Source organism: Pleurodeles waltl, chromosome 2_2, assembly GCF_031143425.1.
Source record: "Pleurodeles waltl isolate 20211129_DDA chromosome 2_2, aPleWal1.hap1.20221129, whole genome shotgun sequence".
In the NCBI taxonomy this organism is placed as follows: domain Eukaryota; kingdom Metazoa; phylum Chordata; class Amphibia; order Caudata; family Salamandridae; genus Pleurodeles; species Pleurodeles waltl.
The window spans coordinates 1,002,215,595-1,002,232,259 of NC_090439.1; positions in this window are offsets into that span (position 1 = coordinate 1,002,215,595).

The following is a 16,665-nucleotide window of genomic DNA, read 5'->3' on the forward strand; positions in this document are numbered from 1 at the left end:
GCTTTTCTGCGCCTCGCCGCCGGCGCTTTTTGCCCCATTGTGCCCCCCTGATTTCTGTCTCCCCGATCGTATTTAATCCCAGTATTGTGTCCATATTGTGTTTTTTCCTGCATTTGTGACTGTTTTTGCCCGATTTCTGTGCCTTTCGCCCCTTGTGCGCTCCTCGACCCCAGCCGCTGCTTCCCTGCGGCCCGCCCCCCTCGCGCCCCCATTTGCCGCTCCCTCCCGCCTCCCGCCTCCCAGCTGCTCCTCCCTCCCCCCTCCCTTCTTAATGGCTGGCGCTGCGCGTCGCCAGTGAGCGAGTTCGGACCTGGTTCAGGTCCTGAACTCGCCCCTCACGACCGCAGCACCAACCTGCTGCCTTCTGCCTCTGCCCCACGACCACGCTGCCGTCTGCGTGTTCGAGGCCCTCCTCCACCCGCAGGCATCCTCCTGCGCCTCATCCCTGGTGGCTAGTGGGCTCACTTGACCCGAGTGCCGCTTCCGCCGTCCCGTAAGTTTGTTTTTCAGCTTTTTTCCGCTTTTCTGCGCCTCGCCGCCGGCGCTTTTTGCCCCATTGTGCCCCCCTGATTGCTGTCTCCCCGATCGTATTTAATCCCAGTATTGTGTCCATATTGTGTTTTTTCCTGCATTTGTGACTGTTTTTGCCCGATTTCTGTGCCTTTCGCCCCTTGTGCGCTCCTCGACCCCAGCCGCTGCTTCCCTGCGGCCCCGCCCCCCTCGCGCCCCCATTTGCCGCTCCCTCCCGCCTCCCGCCTCCCAGCTGCTCCTCCCTCCCCCCTCCCTTCTTAATGGCTGGCGCTGCGCGTCGCCAGTGAGCGAGTTCGGACCTGGTTCAGGTCCTGAACTCGCCCCTCACGACCGCAGCACCAACCTGCTGCCTTCTGCCTCTGCCCCACGACCACGCTGCCGTCTGCGTGTTCGAGACCCTCCTCCACCCGCAGGCATCCTCCTGCGCCTCATCCCTGGTGGCTAGTGGGCTCACTTGACCCGAGTGCCGCTTCCGCCGTCCCGTAAGTTTGTTTTTCAGCTTTTTTTCAGCTTTTCTGCGCCTCGCCGCCGGCGCTTTTTGCCCCATTGTGCCCCCCTGATTGCTGTCTCCCCGATCGTATTTAATCCCAGTATTGTGTCCATATTGTGTTTTTTCCTGCATTTGTGACTGTTTTTGCCCGATTTCTGTGCCTTTCGCCCCTTGTGCGCTCCTCGACCCCAGCCGCTGCTTCCCTGCGGCCCCGCCCCCCTCGCGCCCCCATTTGCCGCTCCCTCCCGCCTCCCGCCTCCCAGCTGCTCCTCCCTCCCCCCTCCATTCTTAATGGCTGGCGCTGCGCGTCGCCAGTGAGCGAGTTCGGACCTGGTTCAGGTCCTGAACTCGCCCCTCACGACCGCAGCACCAACCTGCTGCCTTCTGCCTCTGCCCCACGACCACGCTGCCGTCTGCGTGTTCGAGGCCCTCCTCCACCCGCAGGCATCCTCCTGCGCCTCATCCCTGGTGGCTAGTGGGCTCACTTGACCCGAGTGCCGCTTCCGCCGTCCCGTAAGTTTGTTTTTCAGCTTTTTTTCCGCTTTTCTGCGCCTCGCCGCCGGCGCTTTTTGCCCCATTGTGCCCCCCTGATTGCTGTCTCCCCGATCGTATTTAATCCCAGTATTGTGTCCATATTGTGTTTTTTCCTGCATTTGTGACTGTTTTTGCCCGATTTCTGTGCCTTTCGCCCCTTGTGCGCTCCTCGACCCCAGCCGCTGCTTCCCTGCGGCCCCGCCCCCCTCGCGCCCCCATTTGCCGCTCCCTCCCGCCTCCCGCCTCCCAGCTGCTCCTCCCTCCCCCCTCCCTTCTTAATGGCTGGTGCTGCGCGTCGCCAGTGAGCGAGTTCGGACCTGGTTCAGGTCCTGAACTCGCCCCTCACGACCGCAGCACCAACCTGCTGCCTTCTGCCTCTGCCCCACGACCACGCTGCCGTCTGCGTGTTCGAGGCCCTCCTCCACCCGCAGGCATCCTCCTGCGCCTCATCCCTGGTGGCTAGTGGGCTCACTTGACCCGAGTGCCGCTTCCGCCGTCCCGTAAGTTTGTTTTTCAGCTTTTTTTCCGCTTTTCTGCGCCTCGCCGCCGGCGCTTTTTGCCCCATTGTGCCCCCCTGATTGCTGTCTCCCCGATCGTATTTAATCCCAGTATTGTGTCCATATTGTGTTTTTTCCTGCATTTGTGACTGTTTTTGCCCGATTTCTGTGCCTTTCGCCCCTTGTGCGCTCCTCGACCCCAGCCGCTGCTTCCCTGCGGCCCCGCCCCCCTCGCGCCCCCATTTGCCGCTCCCTCCCGCCTCCCAGCTGCTCCTCCCTCCCCCCTCCCTTCTTAATGGCTGGCGCTGCGCGTCGCCAGTGAGCGAGTTCGGACCTGGTTCAGGTCCTGAACTCGCCCCTCACGACCGCAGCACCAACCTGCTGCCTTCTGCCTCTGCCCCACGACCACGCTGCCGTCTGCGTGTTCGAGGCCCTCCTCCACCCGCAGGCATCCTCCTGCGCCTCATCCCTGGTGGCTAGTGGGCTCACTTGACCCGAGTGCCGCTTCCGCCGTCCCGTAAGTTTGTTTTTCAGCTTTTTTTCCGCTTTTCTGCGCCTCGCCGCCGGCGCTTTTTGCCCCATTGTGCCCCCCTGATTGCTGTCTCCCCGATCGTATTTAATCCCAGTATTGTGTCCATATTGTGTTTTTTCCTGCATTTGTGACTGTTTTTGCCCGATTTCTGTGCCTTTCGCCCCTTGTGCGCTCCTCGACCCCAGCCGCTGCTTCCCTGCGGCCCGCCCCCCTCGCGCCCCCATTTGCCGCTCCCTCCCGCCTCCCGCCTCCCAGCTGCTCCTCCCTCCCCCCTCCCTTCTTAATGGCTGGTGCTGCGCGTCGCCAGTGAGCGAGTTCGGACCTGGTTCAGGTCCTGAACTCGCCCCTCACGACCGCAGCACCAACCTGCTGCCTTCTGCCTCTGCCCCACGACCACGCTGCCGTCTGCGTGTTCGAGGCCCTCCTCCACCCGCAGGCATCCTCCTGCGCCTCATCCCTGGTGGCTAGTGGGCTCACTTGACCCGAGTGCCGCTTCCGCCGTCCCGTAAGTTTGTTTTTCAGCTTTTTTTCCGCTTTTCTGCGCCTCGCCGCCGGCGCTTTTTGCCCCATTGTGCCCCCCTGATTGCTGTCTCCCCGATCGTATTTAATCCCAGTATTGTGTCCATATTGTGTTTTTTCCTGCATTTGTGACTGTTTTTGCCAGATTTCTGTGCCTTTCGCCCCTTGTGCGCTCCTCGACCCCAGCCGCTGCTTCCCTGCGGCCCCGCCCCCCTCGCGCCCCCATTTGCCGCTCCCTCCCGCCTCCCGCCTCCCAGCTGCTCCTCCCTCCCCCCTCCCTTCTTAATGGCTGGCGCTGCGCGTCGCCAGTGAGCGAGTTCGGACCTGGTTCAGGTCCTGAACTCTCCCCTCACGACCGCAGCACCAACCTGCTGCCTTCTGCCTCTGCCCCACGACCACGCTGCCGTCTGCGTGTTCGAGGCCCTCCTCCACCCGCAGGCATCCTCCTGCGCCTCATCCCTGGTGGCTAGTGGGCTCACTTGACCCGAGTGCCGCTTCCGCCGTCCCGTAAGTTTGTTTTTCAGCTTTTTTTCCGCTTTTCTGCGCCTCGCCGCCGGCGCTTTTTGCCCCATTGTGCCCCCCTGATTGCTGTCTCCCCGATCGTATTTAATCCCAGTATTGTGTCCATATTGTGTTTTTTCCTGCATTTGTGACTGTTTTTGCCCGATTTCTGTGCCTTTCGCCCCTTGTGCGATCCTCGACCCCAGCCGCTGCTTCCCTGCGGCCCCGCCCCCCTCGCGCCCCCATTTGCCGCTCCCTCCCACCTCCCGCCTCCCAGCTGCTCCTCCCTCCCCCCTCCCTTCTTAATGGCTGGCGCTGCGCGTCGCCAGTGAGCGAGTTCGGACCTGGTTCAGGTCCTGAACTCGCCCCTCACGACCGCAGCACCAACCTGCTGCCTTCTGCCTCTGCCCCACGACCACGCTGCCGTCTGCGTGTTCGAGACCCTCCTCCACCCGCAGGCATCCTCCTGCGCCTCATCCCTGGTGGCTAGTGGGCTCACTTGACCCGAGTGCCGCTTCCGCCGTCCCGTAAGTTTGTTTTTCAGCTTTTTTTCAGCTTTTCTGCGCCTCGCCGCCGGCGCTTTTTGCCCCATTGTGCCCCCCTGATTGCTGTCTCCCCGATCGTATTTAATCCCAGTATTGTGTCCATATTGTGTTTTTTCCTGCATTTGTGACTGTTTTTGCCCGATTTCTGTGCCTTTCGCCCCTTGTGCGCTCCATGACCCCAGCCACTGCTTCCCTGCGGCCCCGCCCCCCTCGCGCCCCCATTTGCCGCTCCCTCCCGCCTCCCGCCTCCCAGCTGCTCCTCCCTCCCCCCTCCCTTCTTAATGGCTGGCGCTGCGCGTCGCCAGTGAGCGAGTTCGGACCTGGTTCAGGTCCTGAACTCGCCCCTTACGACCGCAGCACCAACCTGCTGCCTTCTGCCTCTGCCCCACGACCACGCTGCCGTCTGCGTGTTCGAGGCCCTCCTCCACCCGCAGGCATCCTCCTGCGCCTCATCCCTGGTGGCTAGTGGGCTCACTTGACCCGAGTGCCGCTTCCGCCGTCCCGTAAGTTTGTTTTTCAGCTTTTTTTCCGCTTTTCTGCGCCTCGCCGCCGGCGCTTTTTGCCCCATTGTGCCCCCCTGATTGCTGTCTCCCCGATCGTATTTAATCCCAGTATTGTGTCCATATTGTGTTTTTTCCTGCATTTGTGACTGTTTTTGCCCGATTTCTGTGCCTTTCGCCCCTTGTGCGCTCCTCGACCCCAGCCGCTGCTTCCCTGCGGCCCCGCCCCCCTCGCGCCCCCATTTGCCGCTCCCTCCCGCCTCCCGCCTCCCAGCTGCTCCTCCCTCCCCCCTCCCTTCTTAATGGCTGGCGCTGCGCGTCCGCGCGCCAGAGGCAAGCCCGTCTGCGCCCGTCCGCGCCTGTACCGCGCCCAGCGCCACCACCCCTGGTCCTCGCGCCTCCCGCGCCCACTTCTCGGCCGAAGAGCTCCGCGCCCTCAACCCCGGGCCCTCCACGAATGCTTCCGGGCATCCCCGAAGCTCCTCAAGACCTGGCTCTTCGACCGCTAAACAGCCTCTCCACCCCCCCCCCCACCTCAGCGCCTCGAAACCCTAACGGGTACATAGCGCGCTTTATAAATACTATGATTGATTGATTGATTGATGGTTGGGTGTGCGTGATCCCCAGTGCAGGCATTCCTGTGTGGGGGCTTGTGTGGTGATGGTTGGGGGGGTGTTCTGGGTATGTGCAGTGGGCATGCTTTAGTGAGGGGTGTCCATGCTTAGTTGTGTCATGCAGGGCTTGGTGTTGGGATGGGTGCTTGGTGTCATGGGTAGATTGGTGAGGATTTGGGGTGATAGGGGAGGGTGTGAGGGTGGGGTTGTGTGACAGCATGCAGGTAGGGTGGGGGATGTGATAGTTAAGATTTGACTTACCAGTGTCCCATCCTCCACTGACTCCTGCGAGGCCCTCAAGATGCAAGATGGTTAGGACTTGCTCCTCCCATGTTGTTAGTTGTGGGGGAGGAGGTGGGGTTCCGCAGCCAGTCCGCTGCACCGCGATGTTGTGCCTGGAGACCGTTGAACGCACCTTCCCCCGTAGGTCGTTCCACCTCTTCCTGATGTCCTCCCTATTTCTTGGGTGCTGTCCCGCGGCGTTGACCCTGTCCACTATTCTTTGCCATAGCTCCATCTTCCTGGCTATTGATGTGTGCTGTACCTGTGAGCCAAATAGCTGTCGCTCTACCCGTACGATTTCCTCCACCATGACCCTGAGCTCCTCCTCGGAGAAGCGGGGGTGTCTTTGGCGTGACATGGGGGGTTATGTGTGATGTGTGGGGTGGTGTATGTGTTGATGAGTGTGGTGAGTGTAGTGGTATGTGGTGTTTTGTGCGTGGATGTTGTGTGGGTGATGGTGTTGCGTGCCTCTGTGTGATGGGGTTGTCAATAGCTGTGCTGTGTCTCTGGCCTTCTCTCAGAATTTCTGGTTGTAGGGGTTTGTGTGTGATGTGGGTGTGTATTTTATATTGTGTTGGGTGTGTGGGAGTGGTGTGTGTATGTGTATCAGGTGTGTGTATTTGGAATTGTCCAATGTGGCGGTTTTTTGTATATGTGTGTGTATTTTGAGCGCGGCGGTGTGTACCGCCAATGGAATCCCGCGGTTGAAAGACCGCTGTGTGGATTCATGGGTCGTAATAGCATGGGCGTGTTTCTGTTTTCGTGGAGGTGGAGGATTTGTTACCGCCTGTTTATCACTGACCTTTGGTGTGGCGGAGTTGTGTGGGTGTCTGTATTTCGGATCCCGAGATGTGGGTCATAATAGCTGTAGCGGAATTCCGCGGTCGCTGCGGTGTTTTGGCGGTCTTCAGCACGGCAGGAAGCGGCTTTTACCGCCAATGTTGGAATGAGGGCCATAGTCTTTTGTGACAGCTAGAACATTGATTTCCTGAGGTTTGGGAGAACTCCAAATTCCAGGACATGAACTGCTCTCTGAACATGCTTTGTTAGGTCTGTGCAAAAGCAGTAGACCATCAGAGTATCGTCAGGATGTTGACGGACTTAAATAACCCTCTTGTGCAGAACTGCAATCGCTGGAGCCAATACTTTGGTGAAATCTCTAGCTGACGCTTTCAGACTGAAGGGTTAAGATCTGATATTCCTAATGAGAATCTTTTACTGCAAACCTCAGGTACTTTAGATGTTCCTTCCTTTTCAGCACATGCATATAGGCATCTTAAAGGTCTTCTAATGCTAGATAATCTTCTGATATAAAAAAAAATTACTTATTTCAGAATGTTCATGGTGAAGTATGTCACACAAAAGTCTTGACCCTCATGCATCCAGAGGGCCTCGGAGGAGTCGGTGGAGGAATGGACACCGGTAAGTCAAATATCAACTATCATATCCCCCACCCCCGCCGGTGTAGAACGAGAATTGCAACACGGTAATGCATTCCTGGAGGGCATTCATTCTGGTCAGGCTGTCCTTCAGCGAACCCTGCAATCTCTGGCCTCAGCACTGATGGCAGTCATTATCCCTGTGTCTAGCCTCCCCCCTCCAACCTCCTCCACCCAGACCCAATCTCCTGTACCCCAGCCCATCCCAAGCACACCTACAGACCAGCATGCACACAAGTTAACACACACAAGTAGCTCAAGCAAACATAGGCACCACACACACCACAGGCACTCACGCAAGCATCACCCACGTACAGACACAGCAACATCCACTGCTTCCACTGTATCCCCCTCCTCCTCTTCTCCCTCCTCCCTCCCAGTCTCGTCTACACACACACCTGCATGCACCACATCTACAGGTACCATGAATCGCACAAGGACACCCAGCAACCCAAGCCGCTCACCTGCACTCCCTACCTCCACTGCCATTTACACGTCCCCTGTGTCCTCTCCCAGTGTGTCTGTGACGCCCACTCCCAAAGTACACAAACGCCGGCAATCACTCACCCAACATCCATCCACCTCACGACAGCCTCCAGTACCTGCACCTGCACCTAAAACACCTAAAGTGACACCTCCGACAACCACCTCCTCTTCCTCCACTCCCAGACCCCCTCCAGCCACCCATCCCAGTGTTCGTCAGAAACTGTCCCTGTGTAAAGTTGACCTTTTTGCCCCCACCCCACCCCCTCCAATTCATCAGTCCCGTCGTAGCGCCTCAGCCAAAAAGCCTCCAATACCAGTGGTGCTTGTTCAAGGTTTGTGGAGTGCACCGGCCACCAGGGCAGGCAGTAGGACCCGGAGCCAAGGCACTGGCAGCCCACCCCCTGTAAAGGCTCTAAAATTGGAGAGTGGACGACGGGACCGTGTTAAGACTCCTGGTGGGAAAACAACTGACCTGGGTTCCAAGGGGATTGGAGAGTCAGCTGTGACTCCACCAAAGGTGGGGAAGGGCCAGAGGAAGTCTGCCCAGCCTGTTGTGAGTGTCACGGCGGAGAAGTGCGCCATCATTTCCGGCGGTCGACACACAACCGCTAGCACCGTCGTCACTGGTCAGGAGACCACCGCCAGAGTCACAGCCCAGGAGGGCCCAAGTATCGTCACTGGTCCAGAGACCACCGCCGGAGTCACAGCCCAGGAGGGCCCAAGTATCGTCACTGGTCCAGAGACCACCGCTGGAGTCACAGCCCAGGAGGGCCCAAGTATCGTCACTGGTCAGGAGACCACCGCTGGAGTCACAGCCCAGGAGGGCCCAAGTATCGTCACTGGTCAGGAGACCAACGCCGGAGTCACAGCCCAGGAGGGCCCAAGTATCGTCACTGGTCCAGAGACCACCGCCGGAGTCACAGCCCAGGAGGGCCCAAGTATCGTCACTGGTCCAGAGACCACCGCCGGAGTCACAGCCCAGGAGGGCCCAAGTATCGTCACTGGTCCAGAGACCACAGCCGGAGTCACAGCCCAGGAGGGCCCAAGTATCGTCACTGGTCAGAAGACCACCGTCGGAGTCACAGCCCAGGAGGGCCCAAGTATCATCACTGGTCAGGAGACCACCGCCGGAGTCACAGCCCAGGAGGTCCCAAGTATCGTCACTGGTCCAGAGACCACCGCCGGAGTCACAGCCCAGGAGGGCCCAAGTATCGTCACTGGTCCAGAGACCACCGCCGGAGTCACAGCCCAGGAGGGCCCAAGTATCGTCACTGGTCAGGAGACCACCGCCGGAGTCACAGCCCAGGAGGGCCCAAGTATCGTCACTGGTCCAGAGACCACCGCCAGAGTCACAGCCCAGGAGGGCCCCGGCTGCCACAGCCCCGCTGGGCAATGATGGAACATCATGCCACACACAAATGCCCAGTGTAGAGAACATCATGCCACACACCAATGCCCAGTGTAGAGAACGTCATGCCACACACCAATGTCCGTATCAGAACCGCCATGTTAAAGCACCGCTGAACAGTCCGGAACCGCCATGTCAAAGCACCGCTGAACAGGGCAAAGACCGCCATGTCAAAGCACCGCTGAACAGGGCAAAGAACGCCATGGCAAAGCACAGCTGAACAGTCTGGAACCGCCATGGAAAAGCACTGCTGAACAGGGCAAAGAGCGCCATGGCAAAGCACCGCTGAACAGGGCAAAGACCGTCATGGCAAAGCACCGCTGAACAGGGCAAAGACCGCCATGTCAAAGCACCGCTGAACAGGGCAAAGACCGCCATGGCAAAGCACAGCTGAACAGGGCAAAGACCGCCATGGCAAAGCACCACTGAACAGGGCAAAGACCGCCATGGCAAAGCACCGCTGAACAGTCCGGAACCGCCATGTCAAAGCACCGCTGAACAGGGCAAAGACCGCCATGGCAAAGCACCGCTGAACAAGGCAAAGACCGCCATGTCAAAGCACCGCTGAACAGGGCAAAGACTGCCATGGCAAAGCACCGCTGAACAGGGCAAAGACCGCCATGGCAAAGCACCGCTGAACAGGGCAAAGACCGCCATGGCAAAGCACCACTGAACAGTCCGGAACCGCCATGTAAAAGCACTGCTGAACAGGGCAAAGACCGCCATGGCAAAGCACAGCTGAACAGTCCGGAACTGCCATGTCAAAGCACCGCTGAACAGGGCAAAGACCGCCATGGCAAAGCACCGCTGAACAGGGCAAAGACCGCCATATCAAAGCACCTCTGAACAGGGCAAAGACCGCCATGGCAAAGCACTGCTGAACAGGGCAAAGACCGCCATGGCAAAGCACCGCTGAACAGGGCAAAGACCGCCATGGCAAAGCACCGCTGAACAGGGCAAAGACCGCAATGTCAAAGCACCGCTGAACAGGGCAAAGACCGCCATGGCAAAGCACCGCTGAACAGGGCAAAGACCGCCATGGCAAAGCACCGCTGAACAGGGCAAAGACCGCTATGTCAAAGCACCACTGAACAGGGCAAAGACCGCCATGGCAAAGCACCGCTGAACAGGGCAAAGACCGCCATGGCAAAGCACCGCTGAACAGGGCAAAGACCGCCATGGCAAAGCACCGCTGAACAGGGCAAAGACCGCCATGTCAAAGCACAGCTGAACAGGGCAAAGACCGCCATGTCAAAGCACCGCTGAACAGGGCAAGCACCGGGTAGGAATGAATGGGCCGCCACATCAGGCATCCTTATCCCATGTGCAGCTGGGACAGTGACAGGACAGGAACTTTCACGGGGAGACTCATCCAGTCTGGGCACCAATCCCCCCCAGTACCAGTAGAGACTTGCATCTACTTGAGTGACTGTGGCTTTGCACTCCCCAGGATGGCACAGTGGGCAAGCCACCCACTGTAGAGACTTGAGAGACTGTGGCTTTGTACTCCCCAGGATAGCACGGTGGGCACCCCACCCACTGTAGAGACTTGAAAGACTGTGGCTTTGCACTCCCCAGGATGGCACAGTGGGCAAGTCACCCACTGTAGAGACTTGAGAGACTGCGGCTTTGCACTCCCCAAGATGGCACGGTGGGCACCCCACCCACTGTAGAGACTTGAGAGACTGTGGCTTTGCACTCCCCAGGATACATCAATGGGCATGGAGCCCCGTCGTGGATCTGGCTTTGCAGTCATCCGGCTGAGGTGCCCCCTCTTCCCTTCCCCCTGAGGTGCCTGTAGTATTTCTATCTGATGCCCCGGCAGTGTTCTCTCCGATTGTGGTCAGGTATCCTTTGTGGGCCTCGCCCATGCATTTTTGGACTGTTGGTGCACGGGCATTTTTATTTACATATCTGCACTACTTCTCGTATTGTATATAATTATGACTGATTTTCAAATATATATCTGTATATTTTTGTATGACATGTATATTGCCACATTACAATGTTTGACCGAATTTCGCATTGTCTTTTCATTCTTCCGGGGGGATTGTGGGTTGTTACTGTGATTTTTGTGAATGCATTGGTGTGTATGTTGTAATATGCGAGGGTGGGGGTGTTTGGTGGGTGTCCCCCTAACTTTTGCCTCCACCCTCCCCCGTGTTGTAGGTGCAGTACTCACCGCTGTCTTCGGCGCCTATGTAGCTGTTGGTCGTAGAGGAGCAGAAACACAAGGGCAGGTAGTATTTGGAGTTCCGGCTCCATGGAGTCCTCGTTCCTCGTGGGATGTGTTCAGGTGAGCGTTTTCCCATAGCAAAAGCTATTTCCACCGTGTTTTTATCCACGGAGAATCCGCCCCGGAAAAGGTGGCGGATTAGCGGGTTGTAATACTGTGGGCGGTACATTGTCTCCCGCCTGTCTGTTGGCGGTGACCACCGCGCTGCGTGTTTGCACCGCCGTGGCGGGCGGTGTGTTAAAGTGGCTGTCTTTGTTGGCGGTTTCCGCCAGGGTCATAATTCCCTTTTTTTGTCCGCCAGCCTGTTTGCGGTATTTCCGCAGCTTTAACACCGTCTGCCAGGGTTGTAATGACCCCCATAATCTGCATAAATCTGGGAATGGAAGATCTAATAGGATCCCTCCAATCTCTCCTAATTAGACCCTGCACCACAGAATTGACCAAGAACTTAGGAACCATGGGTTTATTAAGATGTCCAAAATTACCTCTGCTGGTTGAAGGTTCTTTGTCCTCCAAGGGAAACTGAAAGTTGGCAGACAATGAAGAACTTCAGGTCTTTCTTCTGCAAATACATCTTCTAGGAACTCCCAACTATCCGTAGCCCAAGTCATCATCAATATTAGGAGAAGACAAGGAAGAAGAGACTGACGGAGAAGAACAAACATCTGTGAGGACCCAACCTTGACAGAGGCACATCCTTCTCGGATCCTCTTGCTGTTTCTGAATGGCTTTAGAAATTGATCAAACCATCAACTGAACTGGCATGTCAGACATGTTTAGAGAGTGGCCCTTTTTAGCAGAAGAACCTCCGGAAATCAGATTTCCTTCCCTTCATAGATGAAGGAGATAAATGGCGTTGCTTCTGGCTGTGCTTTCACATCTTTAGCATTCCAAATTGCAAGCACGAATGGGAGATGGGTACTAACAATAATATATAACCTCATAGAACACCCTATAGCTGTAATTTTAAATATTGCATTTTTTTAATACCGAAGAAAACACATTTTAAAATACACTAAATATGTCACTGCTAAAGAAGTGGCTTCCTATATTTCTTTAAAAAAAAGAAACATAGAAATCATTAAAATAATTTACCTCCAGGAACATGCAAATATCCTGGCCTCCTAAAAGCCAGGAGGCAAGGACATTCATCTCGCCTCTTTTGTTTTTTTTAAATCACCATTACGAAGACTCAATTGGTTGCAGGTAGACAAGTTCTAAAATCAGTAAGCACATTTAGAAAATTCATGAACCCATTCAGAAAAACATACTGATTAAAGGAGAGACTTACTGCCCTTGTTGTTGAGAATACATAAAGAGCTGTCTGCTGATATTGTACTTTCATCCTGTCAATGAAGAATGCAGTGGACTCCAGCATTGCCAATTCCTCTATTAGTGCGCTTGGAGGAACCTGGCCTTCATCTGCAAGCCTTCCTCCAAGCTCGAACCAAAAGTATACCACTCTCTGCCGAAAGAAAAACAGTCTAGAGAAAACAATGCCTTTTTCCCAGAAGGCTGCCCTCCCTTCAGAATACAGGCAAAGGATCAAAAGGACATTTAGACAACCATTTGTCCTACGCAGGCCTTCCCAAAGCTAAATCACTTTCTGGCAAGAAAAGAAACAAGCATTTGCAAAGCCTATAGGTTTCGCCTATGCGAGATCTATTGGCTTTGTCAATGTATTTTTTAGACACGTTGCACTGCAGCTGTGCAACATGACTAAAAGGTCTAGCAAAAAAGCACTATGACACGGTCAGCATTTACCACTTCATAGTGTTTTTTTTTTATTTACTTTAGGCTGCCATGTTGCCCAATGGGCTACTGTGCAACATGGCGTAAAGTAAAGGGAAAAAAGGTGCTATGACATGGCTAGAGTTGACTGAGTCATAGGGTTTTAGTGTTTTAAACCAAGGGTAAGGGTGGTGAAAGCCATAGGTGGGATGTGTAGGAAGGAGAGAGGAAGCAGCAACAACAGAGAGCAGGAGGTGAGGAAGCAAGATCAGGGAGGTGCGTGGGAGGAGGGTTGGAGCAGCAACAATGGCAGGTTAGGAGTGAAAGCGTACTTAATTTACCTATGCCTAAAAAGTGAATGTGTCCTTGTATAGCGTAACTGATGCTCATGTACAGTGCCTTCAAATTTAGTTTGCGCTATATAAAACTGCAAAAAAAAAAACAACAGGGGAGAGGGGAGGGAGCAGCAACACATGGGACAGGTGAGGAGAGAGGTAGGAAATCAACATGAGGGTGGGGTGGGAGATGGTCTGCAGATACGCACTCTTTGAGAGTGTGTCCAAAAGTTTAAAAAAAGTACCTGCAGAAGCATGTAAATCACTGAAATGACACTGGCTGCAGACAGGACACTGTACAAGGGCTAGGCTCCACAGAAGGGATGGAGACTGGATGTGCTGTGAGAAACCAGAAAAGAACAGGACCTGCTGACCATTCAGGAGCAAGGAAATAAGAGTGATGTGGAAGCCAACCAGTGGTAAGTCATGGAAAGTAATGGATAAGCTGTAAGTACATTTTGGATGAGGAAGGAATGCTTTTTTGTCCTACTTCCAGATCCTAATCAGAGTCCAATGCTAATTTTTATTGGAAATCCTGATGCAGCCTGCTTCCACAGGAAGTCATTGTTTTCAACACAGGTTTCAAAACCTGTTTTTTGACTGCTATGACATAAGAGCAGGGAAATGCTGAGTTACAATTCCTGTGCTTTTTCTATCAGTGAGCCATCATCTTCCACTGCTTTCTAAATACCTGGGGTTAAGAACAGCTCTCTGCAGACCTGTATTGACAGGAACATTGAGATCACCTTGAGGAGTGGCTCTCATAGAACTGCTGTCAGCATTCAGCAGCTTTCCATTCTCAGTATGGGAGTGGAGAGCATAACTTTGGGACTGAGTGGGGTTACAATGCACAGAGAGTAGTGTGGGACAGTTAGGGAGGGGCAGATAGCATGAAGACAGGTGCGGTGGGTGTTAGGACACCATAATATTTTTATATATTTGATTGCGGGAGGTGAGGCGAATGAGGAAGGTGGCAGGGTAGCTGATAGGACACCAGTTGTGCATGGCGTCTCAATTAATCCTCTAAGCTACTCATCTCAACAGGGGAAAGAGGCTGTGTGGGTCATATCTAACACAACATTGGTTATGGTTAACTGGTGTTTATCTCTTTGGAGTTCTGAGTCACATCACGGACACATCATACTTTGCTTTCCTTGTCTACTTGATGTCACTTAGAAGCCCTCAGGAGAAACATACCGATTATTATTCACTGTTACACATTCATATGTCTATCCTATCTGGTGCTGCAACAGCAACATTATGGAAGGTTGAGTACACTCCCTGCCATTCAATTCAGCGAAGCACTGGCACAGTGAATTCTGAGACAGCACCACATTGCAGCAGGGGGGATCCCATCAGGGTAATAAACAACAGTGCTTGCTGCTTCTAGGTGACAGACACTACACTCATGAATACTCCAATGCGTTATTGGTGCATTTCAATTCTCGTTAGATCTTTGCGATGTACCTCTGTAGCTCTGACTTCTGAGTAATTTTCCTCTTGCACAGCTTCTACTTGAAGGGCTGAGACCAGTTGTCTTTAGACATGTGAACACCAAACTCCAACCTTGATCATGTCCAATCCTTTATCTAGTTCACCACTGACCACTCCAACCCATAACCTCAGACCCCATCCACTTAAAATGATCTTCAAGCTCAAGGCCATCCGCTTTAGGAATTTTGGAAGTCATCTATTGATATTCCCTAACATCTCAATCTTCCTCTCATGGAGACCCACTCCCAAATAGGCTAATGAGCTATTGTAACCTTGTGTACATTTTCATACGGATGTAAAACACAACAAAGCATTTAAAAATGTTTGAGTAATACTTTTTAGAATTTTCCAGGACTGGTGTATATGCAGTTTCACTGTTGTCCATCTTCAGGATACTGACTTTCTTCTGAATGTGTTCCTCTGAAAATTGTGTGCGAGCATGTATGAAGTTGCAATGAAGCAGATGCTATGACTGGAAGAGACACTTTTTAATTATAAGTGGAATTGGTTACTTATGACCAATGTTGGCATTCAGTGAGAGATTGGGATTCTGCATTGTGCTATACCCAAACCCTATACAAAATGCTTGTTCCAAAGCCTTGTTTCTCCATAAATTGTGGAGATAATTGCATAAGCAGATCCCCAGGAAGAGTCTTGGTGTGATGTGGACAGTCCCAATGTACTTCCCAAAGCCAGGAGTTTGTAGTTTTAGAAGTGTCAGAAGGAGACTGACAACCATGTGGAGCCTTCCAATTTAATGAATGAGTTAAAGAATGGGCATATACCAGTTGTAGAGCAGTTCCTGCAATTGGGTCCATCATTTAGTTCATCTGAACTGATTTTATTGGGAGTAGTCTACAAGAAATATATGTTAAGAAACTGCAAACACGTCTACTTAAAAATACATAGAGGCTGATGAAATTCCTCTTAATATACACCAACCAGTAGAATCCACACAACCTTCAGAAATTGCAAAAGTTAAGAGATGGTAAAACAACCTCTGAAGATCATCCAACAGCATGATTTAGAAATGAATTGACGTTGTAGAGGAAGAACCTGAAAACTACAAAAATGAGAGGTAAAAGTCTCATTCAGAAGCTCAAAGATGAAAACTGAGGGATTTCACAAGGAAATGTTATAAAATCCTCAATGAAGTCATAGATGTATCCTTCATGATTATAAGTCTAACAAATTAGTAAAAGTACGAAACTGCTAAAATCAAATGTGGCCTGCAGAATATCAAAAACTTTAGCAATGCCTTGTTATGCTTCAAGTACACAATTATACCTTGACTTTAAGGACTCTCAGAATTTAAATAAACACAGCACTAAGCAAAATCTAAAAAATAAAAAAACAAGTCCCAAAACTGTAGCAAATGAATACAGTATCAGACAGCATTCCTAGTACAAACTCAAAGAGTCTCTAGCTCACCCCCAAATTCAAAGGTTTATATAGACAATTTCGCCATCTAAATGATACAAACTGTAATGTCAGTACTTTTTGAGCAAACATATTTACTTTTAACCAGTCACAGTTTATCATTATAGAATGTCATTTATCTCTCCCATTCTAACACCATCCTACTACATCAGCATTGATTCACACCTTCTGGCCAAATGTCATCCAGTGGTATTTGAACTAACTAGTTGCATAAGCAATAAGATATCTCTTGAATGAATGCAATACACTGTGCTAGCAAGAAGAATCTTGAAAAATATCTAAAGATTTACTCTAGAGGGTACGAGAACAAGATGCTGACAAAATAAATAGTGTATACATTTTGCTGTGTGCTGTGTCAATGAGAAAATATACACACACGATGTAACTGCAGCCGTTCTTTATAAAATGGAGTCAAGGCCTTGTTCAGGTATAGTTAGTTTTAAGCTATACAGTACAAACAGTTTGAAACATCACAACTTTTTTGTTTCAATTGCATACGACTCATATTATTAAGCGCATATATTTTTCTAATTAAAGAAAACTCAAACAAA